This window comes from Dermacentor andersoni, chromosome 8, assembly GCF_023375885.2.
Source record: "Dermacentor andersoni chromosome 8, qqDerAnde1_hic_scaffold, whole genome shotgun sequence".
In the NCBI taxonomy this organism is placed as follows: Eukaryota; Metazoa; Arthropoda; class Arachnida; order Ixodida; family Ixodidae; genus Dermacentor; species Dermacentor andersoni.
Genome location: NC_092821.1, coordinates 85,059,359 through 85,070,743, shown reverse-complemented (window position 1 = coordinate 85,070,743; position 11,385 = coordinate 85,059,359).

Here is an 11,385-nt window from a genome sequence, read left to right as displayed (position 1 = left end):
TTCACAGCGTGTTCACAGGAGGTATTGAGAGACCTGAATTGGGAAGATGTGGGGATAAGAGTTAATAGAGAATATCTTAGTAACTTGCGATTCGCTGATGATATTGCCTTGCTTAGTAACTCAGGTGACCAATTGCAATGCATGATCACTGATCTGGAGAGACAAAGCAGAACAGTGGGTCTAAAAATTATTCTGCAGAGAACAAAAGTAATGTTTACCAGTCTCGGGGGAGAGAACAGCGGTTTACGATAGGTAGCGAGGCACTAGAAGCGGTAAGGAAATACATCTACTTAAGGCATGTAGTGACCGCGGATCCGGATGATGACACTGAAATATTCAGAAGAATTAGCATGGGGAGCTGGGGTGCGTTTTACAGGCATTCTCTGATCATCAATAGCAGGTTGCCATCATCCCTGAAGAGAAAAGTGTACAACAGCTGTGTCTTAACAGTACTCACCTATGGGGCAGAAACCTGGAGGCTTACGAAAAGGGTTCTACTTAAATTAAGGACGACACAACGAGCTATAGAAAGGAGAATTATGGGTGCAACGTTAAGGAGATAAGAAAAGAGCAGAGTGGGTGAGGGAACAAATGCGACGTAATGACATCTTAGTTGAAATCAAGAAAAACAAATGAGCATCGGCAGGGCATCTAATGAGTATGGGAGATTACTGATGGTCATTAAGAGTTAGGAACTGAATTCCAAGAGCAGGGAAGGGTTGCAGGGGGTGGCAGAAAGTTAGGTGGACGGATGAGATTAAGAAGTCTCCAGGGACAACATGGCCACAATTAGCACATGACCGTGGTAGTTGGAGAAGTATGGGAGAGACATTTGCCCTGCAGTGGGCGTAGCCAGGCTGATGATAATGATGTTCACACAGACCATAAAATTTTCCCAAGATTCAATCTACCGCTACACGGGATACCCCTTTCAGTCTCCCTAAACGAACTACATTGTCAGTTTCTGTTATTCTGATTGGAAGTGCAGGCGCCCTGAACTGGTGCTAGTTCTCAATTTCATCGACGAGTGTGTTTCTTACAGTAAACTACTACTACGTTCGTATATTTGTCGAACCACCCGCTTCATCCTCACACTCTTTTCGGTTGTTTTTTAACGTTGCAGGATCTTCCTCGCGGGAATTAGACTACATAAACCAATGTGTACAAGCGGTTTTCGGGAAAACATGAAGGTCTCTTTTTTCTCCCGAAGGAGGCTTGGGGGAGGAGACATATTTATTTATAAATTATAATGTCCCGCGTGGTCAGTACTGCGCACTTTAAGTACAATGAATGTAACGATGAATTTAGTGATTCGACAAATACACGAACGTAGTAGTCGCTTACTGTGAGAACTTGTTTTTCGTGAGCAAGTGCATTTATTTTATATCATCTTTTTCTATCCCATATTCTGGCACATATACGTCTGCACCCTTTCAGATATCCTCTTTGCCCCTGGACACAACTGTAGAAGATGAGCATCCGCTTTGCCCGGTGCCAATGTGTCCGCATATGCAATATCAACCAATAAACCAAATCTTTATTTCCAACGACAGTTGGGGGTCCCTTGGGCGAAAAGCGGCAATAACACCACTGGAAAATAATCAATAGCCTACGTACAAGACAGTGGTATTAGGATCCATACTTTCAAAAACACATTTGCAATAATAGAATAAAAAATGCAGTTTTAAGAAAAATAAATTAGAAAGAGGTTGTGCAAATACAACAATAGAACAATAGAACAAATAAGGTCAATATATAAGTACACTACAGAACGGTTTTACATTTTAGCTGAAATATTCTGTGTTCACGTGAGCACATATCATAATATGACGAAAACAATAAACGCAATATAGAGAGTAATGAAACATTCTTGATCATGTTCGGACAGTATATTATAGAAGACGTTAGACAAGAGTTAGAAAAAATTCACGCATTTCCTTTTTTTGTAAACGTAGAAAAGTTGGCGTCTTTTTCTTCATATTTATTAAGTGGGGACGCCAGTGTGGATCTAAGATTTTGCAAAAAATAGGTCGTGCGGGAACGAAGAAGCCACTTGTCGGCGCTGCGAGTGCGTGAATCAGTGTAATGCATTCTTATATTAGATGAATCTTTAATAAATACCTTGAATTAGTCCTTTCGAAAGAAATAAGCATACGTTAAACGAAAATCCAACATGCGTTTCACACTGATTATCTTATAGCGAGTAAACAATGTACCCGTAGAACTATTATATAATAATATACCGAAGTGCTATTAACTATAATATACCGAAGTGCTATTTTCTACAATATGTGAATTGTTTTTCTGTTAGATAGGGTTGTCGTGCCCTAGACTAAGAGGCACCAATTTATATGGGAAGAAAACAGAGCATGATAAATCTGAAGTTTAGCTTTTTCTGGAAGAAAGTGCCTACATCGTGACAGAACACCAGCAGCACATGGTAATGACTGTGGGAGATACGGGGTTCTCCTCCGTACTCTTGGGACAAAGGAACGACAACACAGTAGTGCAAACAGTCACAAGGGCATTTATTGCACCTTTCATAGATCAATGCCTGCTAGCCGAGTTGCTATCCCCAAAACATGCCGATGGGCGCGCGACAAGTCTAGAAGGTCCGACTTACCGCGACCGCATTGCGAGCGAATATGTTCGCCCCATGCTGGATCCCAACGCCTGGTCGTTCGCGTGTACAGTCACGCGAATCGTGGCGCGTTCGAAGGCGGCCACGCGAGACGGTCTCGCAGAAGCATGGTCAGCGCACGCGCGGGCGGCACGTCCGCTCCCGCTCGCTTCCCGAACCCAAAGAGACCAAGCGCCTTCCGTTCGGCGCCCCAGTAACCTCGCCTGTCGGCGGCGTTAGCAGCGCAACACTAGCGCCATCTCTCGCACTGTGCTTCAACCACTCCGAGCGCCGCGGGCGCCAGGCCGCGCGGCGGGCGAAGCCGCCCTGCAGGAGACGCGCTATGCGGGAAAAACATCAGGGGACGCGCGAGAGTCGCGCATCCCCACATGACTTAGCCAGTGATTCAATATCACACGTCCATGTCATATGAGCAGAAAAAGTCACACCCAGAACTTTATGTTTCTCCACTATTTCAACGGGGATTCCCTCAAGCGTTGATGATTGGTTCACCTTGAGTTCCGTGTGTCGTGATCTGAAAAAGACAGCTTTTGTTTCTTTTTTCGCATTTATTCGTAGGCCATTTGCAGTGGATCATTGCAGCACATCTGAAAGTACACTTTGGGTTCTGGCAACACTTTCAGTTGGGTTTTGTCCAGGAAGAAAATACTAGTGTCATCCGCCTAGAGTAAGAATGAGGCCTCATTGTTTATCTTAACAGTATCATTTATATATATATTGAAGAGGATTGGTCCTAGAATGCTGTTTTGAGGCACGCCACAAGAAATGGTTTTAGAAGACAAAAAACATCAATTGAGACGCATTGTATCATCTCAGACAGATATGAACTAAACAATGAATTAGCTACATCACATACCCCATGAGCGCTTAACTTGCCGAGTAAAATGTAATGGTTTAGGGTATCGAAGGCCTAGCTATATTCAATGAAAACACCCAGCGTAAGCAATGTTTCTTCGATGTTATTAATTATCAATTCTTTTTGAGCTAACAGCGCGGTCTGTGTAGATTTACCACGTTGAAAACCGTGCTGATACTCTGAAAGTATATTATGTTTGTTAAAGAAGCTGTTTACGCGGCAGAATATTATCTTCTCTATTCCCTCAGAGACGTGGTCGGTAATTATTAGCATCAGTAATATCTCCACTTTTAGATATTACAGAAGCTTTTGAGATTTTCATGAGATTTGGGAAGAAGCCAGACTGAAAGACTAGATTAAACACGTAAGCTAGACAAGGAGCAAGCAGGTTAATTACATGCTTAATCGCGTCTACCTGAAATCCATTGACATCGACAGTTTTACTGTCTTTTAGGGAAAGAAATGTGCGTACTATTTCTGCTTTATCTGTAGGTGCGAGAAAAATTGTATCAGTATTATGGTAAGTAATATGAGTATGAGCAATGCTTCCCAGTGGTTGCACCGAATCAGCAAGGTGGTCGCTGAAGTACTCTGCTAAATGCCCACAGGAAAGTTTGTTCCCGCTAAGGGTTATTTCCGTTAAAGCATTCTGATCCGCCTTGGGGTTAAGTGCCGGATTGATGGCTTTCGAAACTTGGTTTGGGCGTCATTGACAGATGTCAGAAAACATGTGGTTTTAGTAGGAGGTCCTTGCCTTTTTCGGGCCGGAAGTTAGTTTATTTCTGTAAGTTTTAAAGCCCTCAAATTTCTTAATACAACGTGTGCGCAAAAACTTCTTAAAAAGGCGACCTTTTCTTGATTATTTTGATACGCTCGCGCCCTACCCAAAGTTTTCTTCCTTTTCTGCTAGCTTTGGCGCTTACGTAAGGAAAAGATTTGTTGTAATGACTAGTGAATATAGATAAGAATTCACGATAGCCCTCATTTGGGTCTAGCTTATCATAAACAAAAGACCAATCTTCACTCAGCATACGCATGCGGAATAAGGTCATATTTTTGTTACACATACATGTAAGTTGAACGATATCTTTGCAAGTTATTTCATTTTCAGTAGCTTTAGGAAAAGCAATAAAGATAGGACAGTGGTCACTTACGCCGGCGCATACCTTACCCGCTGCGCTTACATCAGTGTCTATGCTGACGATAAACAAGTATAGTATGGACTAGGAAGTTGTTGTTACGCGTGTTGTCATACAAATGACGTTATTGTAGCCACAAGCGTAAAGCTTGTTTAGGAATTACTGGGTGGTCAAATTATCCCTCATAAGGTTTATGTTAAGGTCGCCGCCTATTATAGTGTTACACTGATGAAATGTTGAGAATTCTAACATTTTTTCAATAAATTCCAATACACTCATATAACCAGATGTTGGGCGATAAAACGCCACGTACATGTTGATATTGCTCTTTATGCAAAGCACTTCATAGTCACCTGTTATGCACGTAAATTCCAGGATTATGTCGCAGAGAATGTGTTCTTTTTACGTGCTTTGCCACTCCGCCACCACGCCGGTCACTTCTATTAATAAAGTAGTGATTGTGGTCAATCATATTTAACATGTCGCTTCCTTCATGATACCACGTTTCAGTCAACATGAGCACGTCGAACGGGAAGTTGAATTCGTTAAAGAATGTGCTTAACTCATCTAGCTTAGTGACGGAGGAACGTACATTGAGGTGAATAGCAGTGAACATGCCCTGCGACTTCGCCGGAAGTTTAAGTTCACATGGCAGACAAAATTCTTGATATATGATCGCGTGTACAAGAAGAGGTATCACAGATTATAACCATAAGCACTCTGGGCAATCTTGACGAGGTCATATTCTGTTTCAATGCGCACCACATGACTGTACTTTGTCTTGCGCGCGAAAATCCTACCATTCTTGTCCACACAAACTGCCAATGATTCTCTCGCTTTTTTTTTTTTTTTTTTTTTGCAATTGCCTGTGCATGCAGACGCTTCAGTGTCGAACAGAAATGCTCATTCACGAAGGTTTGTGCTTCGATGGAGATTCTTACGTCACGATTCCGAATGCGTCTTAAAGGGGGAGTTCTCGACGGCATGGTCCCATTTCTGCTTGCTTTTGAACTGAACAATAACGTTCGTTTTATAGCCATGCATAATAATACATGGCTGTAAAGGAGACTTCTATCACTTATTAAAAACTTAGAGCGCCAAATACAGAAAATAGGTACAGGGAGAAACACACCGAACGCGCATTAGATAGACAAATTTTTTAGGATGCTTCAATAACACGTCGATTAGCTCTCAGTTCCCGGACGCGTTGATGCTTTTAAATGCGTAAACATTTCTATGGCTGTCTAACTAGGAAACCTCTCCGTTCGTGCGTCCATCTGTCATGAAAAACTAATCGCTATAAAGGAATTTTTGAATTAAACAAAAATTCGAAAGGGAAAATGTAGAGGTTGGTGAGTTTCTAACCTATGACTCCACTCTTGTTGTGTGAGAGAGAGACAGAACAACTTTATTGAAAATGCCTGCAGAATCGGTTAGGCTCCCTCCACGCAGGAAGGACAAGCTTTTACCGCGACGCTGCCACTACGTCAATCTCATGCATTGTGCTCCTCGGGGTCTTGGTCCCTCGCTACTTCCGCGAGTCCGAGAGGGCCACCGCCCCCTTCCTGGGGGTGCTGCCCCCCTTCTCCTCGGTTTCGCGCGGTCGCTGCCTCTTTAAAGCTGCCGAGACCTGCTGGACCGCCTTGAGTTGTGTCTCTTGATCATACCTCCTTGTTGCAGCCTCTAGCTGCGGCGGATTTCGTCGTCTTCTCGCTGGCTTCTCGCGGATTTATGCTACAGTCCCAAAGGATGTCAGCCGCGGTGGCTCTCTCCTTCGCGCACAGTCTACACACGTCACTCGCGTACACGCTCGGACACACGTGCTTAGCTAGCACCGAGGTGAGCAGGGACCCCGTCTGTAACTGTCTGTATAACACTGCTTCCTTCCGGGTAAGCCCCGGGTGAAGTGGCGGCATAGTCTGTCTGTTCAGTCTGTACCACTTCACTATTTCGTTGAAGGTGGTCATCTTGTCCTTGCCACTGCACCGCGACCAAGACTCCGAGTCGGCCGTGCTTGCAGCTGCGCGGTTGGTTAGTGCTTGCTCGGCCGAGTTGGCCGTCTCGTTGTGGTTCACGTTCCCGCGTTCCGACACGTCGCCGCCCATGTGGGCCGGAAATCACTTGATCACCACAGCACTTTTGCGTGCGATGTCTTCGGCCTTGCGCAGTTTGCGCGCGGCCTCACTACATACCCTACCCTTCGGGTAGTTCTTCACTGCCGTTCTAGAGTCACACAACACTGTAGTGCATCCGGGGTCGGAGACGGCCAAGGCGATGGCCACCTCCTCCGCCCGGTGCGCTTCTCGAGTCCGGACGCTCGCCGCGGTCTTCGTTACACCCGTCGATGCCCTGATAACCACCGCCGCGTCTGCGTCGCTGCTCCCTCGATACTCCGCCGCGTCCACGTAGACGGCGCCTTCTTCTCTGGCGAGGAGGTCCACGAGAGCACTGGCCCTCGCCAACTTCCGCTCCTTGTTGTGCTCGGGGTTCAAGTTCCTCGGGATCGGGCAGGCCCTAAGCTTTCTGTTGATGCTATCTGGTATAGGTGCGTCTTTCTGCTGCTTGCCTTCCCTCGGCTCGAGGCCAAGGTCCCGCAGTATCTGTCTTCCGGTTCTCGTTTCAGAGAGACGCTCGAGTTGCGCCGTTCTCCGTGCTTCGGCTATTTCGCCCAGCGTGTTGTAGACGCCCAGCGCCATGAATTTTTCGGTGCTCGTGCTTCCGAGGAGACCGAGTGCCGCCTTATACGCCTTGCGTATGGTGGCGTCTATCTTGTTACGTTCGCTTGGCCTCCAGTTGTGGAAGGCGGCCACGTACGTTATCTGGCTAATTGCGTGTTGTAACGGCGGTACAAAACCAATGCCAAAGGAGAAGTGTTTCTACGAAGGGTTTCTTGAACCATTAGGTAACTTTAGAGAAAAAGCCATCTTTAGGACTACATGCAGAGCCGATTTGGATCATTGAAGACATCAGGAAAATTCCGATCTTGCGAAAATTTATAGCCAAACGCGCCACATCCCCAAAGCGTTTCGGTGGTCGCGAGATGCGCCTTCCGTTGGGGCTCTGAAAAGCGATAAGGCCCTATAATGGTCGGGGCCATTCTGATAAAGTAAATAAGTACCGATAAGGGTTGATAAGGATCAGATCAAGTCCAATAAGTTTGACAAGGACAGATAAACGTCGATAAAGTTCGGATCATGTCCGATAAGGTTGATAAGGACGGGTTGATAACAACCAGATCAATTGCGATAAAGTTAATACCGACCTATAACGATTGATAAGGCTCGGATAGAGTCGTGTATATTGGTCGGATCAATTTTCACAACTTTGACAATGACACCGGGCTACGTGGAGATGACCAACTGGCACATTGCTTACGCATACTTAGACAACTCGCAGAGGAGTTTCTCCATGAATCTTTTTTCTACAGGTACCGCCGAACGATGAATTATTTATTGAATTCTTATAACTCCTGTTTTAACGTGGCTATCCTGGACCATTGGCGATAGTCAAGCTAGCAGGGTCTTTCAGTTTCCAAGGTCACATGTGTGCGATATTCGGCTTTCGTCATACACTTCTGCGCCACAGCGCAAACGCGAATTCGCTTGATCGCATTGAAATGTTGTTGCAACATTCAGATGTCAAAAGGTATCACCAGCGGGTTCATTGCATTTCAAGACCTAGTGCAATACGTCTGCAAATGTCGTAAACGGAGTCACGCAGAACACACAATGAGCGCCGCAGCACGATAATGACTTCAGTCATCCCTAAAAACTTTTAGCCCCCTCAAATTCTTCTTATCTACGTCAGCACATCCCCCGAAACCGCAACTTCGTGAACAATTAATCATTGCTGTGGGGAAGATGAACCTAGGTATAGTAGCTGGAGTACGTAAATACGGGATCATTGACATTCCCTTACTAACCAAATTAATAATTATATCATATCTAAGCGTGGCTGAACGAGGACGTAGAAAGAAACACAGAAAGAGACAGCGCTGTCTCTGTTGGTCTGTTCTTTCTATCACAATCTATCATGGACTCAAACCAACGAGCCCACTAAAACGTTATAACTAAATTAACAAGCACGGTGTTATGCGCTCACGCGTAAACATGAACACATCTCGCTCGATGAGCGCGGAAATTGTCAAAATGCTGGAGTTAGGAATCGCGGCAGCAGCAGCAGTCGAATTGACCGTCGTGCATCTCTCGCCTAAACGCGAAGAAAACGAAGCTACCGGCACTACTGGCACTCTGCAAACGTGGCAGATCGCTTTGAAGATGAGGCCTGCGTGGCCGCGCACTTTGTCCACATCGTAGAATGCTTTCAAGACGCGGCGCCCTCATGTCCTTGCAGTAAGCAGCTTTTGCTGTGACACGCAGCTGAGAGCGCGGCTGTGAGCCCCGCATTGCTTCTTCACCGTTCTTGTTATTTTTTTCCGCCTTCTTTTTCTTCTCTCCCTGATATTTTTTCTCCCCACTCCGCTTTCCCTGTGCAGTGCTGTTGAGGTGTCCTCCTCTGAGAGACAGTTACGGCACTGCACTTCTCTCTTCCTCGTCTTCAAAAGTCACTACACACACACACACAGTACGCAGCAGCAGCCGGAGAAGAACGCGCCCCCTCTCTCGCCTCAGCCCGGTGCTCCGCGCGTAACAAAAGATGGCGCGTTTCCTTGCTCGCACACGGAAGAATGAGCCGCGAAGAATGACCCTCGCAAGCTTTCACTCGCACATACAGAATACGGAGTGCAACGGCGATTTTATTGCCCTTGGACTTTATGCGGGATCTCATGGTGATGGCGACGCCAACAGCAAGAATGCGCCAGGAGCATCCTTAAAATTGAGATCGGAATAAAAAGAACAAGATAAACACTCTTCTGGCACCTGCGATCCTTCGCATGCTCTATGCTAACATGTGACCCCTCTCCCCTGCATTTATCTGGGTACGTCTTTCCATCTTATTACAGCGAAGCTGTATATGGCTAGCCGATTCATCCGTTCCTCTGTCGCCTGTACACCGAAAACTCCTCCGGCGCAACTCCATGCGCACGCTCGAAAAGGAAAAGACAAAGAGAGGCACGCAATTGGTTGCACCAGTTCTTGCGTCGTTGCTCTCCGTCGCAGCCGAGCGTGCGCTCAGCAGTTTCTCTCTAGCTCCGAAATAGGTAGGCTACGCGTCATATGTACTCCTGAGGAGCAGTACCGGGAACGAGTTTGCCCAAAAATGAAAAAGGAAGACGGATGTCGAAAGACTTTTCTTCTGTGCCATTATGCGTGTCATCGCGGTGCAAAGACAGCAGTGTATGATTTCGTCTTTTCCTGAAAGAAGCAGACGACGCACATCGCGGAGCGAATTGGGTAAGAAGGTTCCGCATTGGGAAAAGGTGGCTGATTCGATACCGGTTTGTTCGAAACAATTTATTCAGGATTACTTCTTTCTACCGGGCGAGTAGAACATTGCTTTTTTTTTGTTTATGTTAAATATCTTGCCCCATTTCAAATCGCGGAGTGTGCTTTGTTTAGGCAAGCGCTTTAAAGGGGTCCTCAACCACCCCTGTAGCTTGGTGAAATAGCATAGTCCGGGGGCAGCATACGCTGCTGTGAACATCTCAGCCAAGTTTTGCTGTCGTGCGCGGTGCCTGAAGCTCGCAAGCAGATCGCAAAGTCACCTTTCTCTCAAACGCTCTCTTTTCAAAACAAAGCCCTGTCGTCACCCTCTTCTGGACGCTATGTTTCGTCATCGGAGGCTTTATTGCGCCATTCCCTTAAACGGCTGCTGTTGACCGATAGCTGGAAAATTTGGAGGACGCTTAAGCTTTGCCTTTATGAGAGGAACGCGGTAGCATTCGAAGAGTTCCGAGTGCTTCTCACGCTTCCCTACGATTGCAGTTTATGTAAGCGTTATGTTCAGCGGGAAACGCTGGCAGCGAAAGCTATGCATGAAGGCGAGCTTCGTGGCTTTCTTTTTTTTTTTTTTGATGGTGTGCGAGGAACCGAGGGATCGCGCCGCTCCTACTAAGACACACCTCCAATGGTAGCTGGAAAACTCTATCGGGTAAAAGGGGTTTGTGTTTGAGTTTCCGCGCAACATAATTATGTTTTCACGTGTATTCAAATTACAATCCAATGCTATCATTTCTGAATGTTGTGTGTAAGTCGTACTTTAAAATTTGTCTACGTATTTTACCTTGAGAAATTCAATTAGTTCAGTCATTTCCTTGGACCACGTGGAGGGCCTGCGTGGTTGGGTATGCGTGGTTCGAAATTGTTTCTACCGAAGCGACATCCGACGCTGGACGCGGAGCGCCGACACCGTATTTTCTGCGACACGGGGCCCATTAATAAAGCTGCGGTCAGCTACATGGAGTAGACACCACGGCCGTCACAGGGTGCCGCCACGAGTCCACTAGCTAAGCGCACTGTGGCTCGCTGAGGACAACCGCATCTGGCTTGTGTTTAAAAAGGCCCTGACCCACTTTTTATCCAAGTGAAGCAAGGCATTTCAAGTGAAAATAGGATATTTCAGAAACACTTTGCCGCAAGAAGTACTTCAATGCGTTCAGCAGAAGCGGAGTTATTGGCAATCAAACACGACCTCCGCTGTTCCTTCTCCAATATCTTGCACTGCGAAGGATGCGGCGTAGTGGTGCGTGCCCACGGCGCTCTGCCTTCTAGATGTCACCGTGGCGCGTAGTTGAAATTTCATTTTGGATGCTAACGTAGACGCTGGTACTCTAGAAGACGCCACAACTT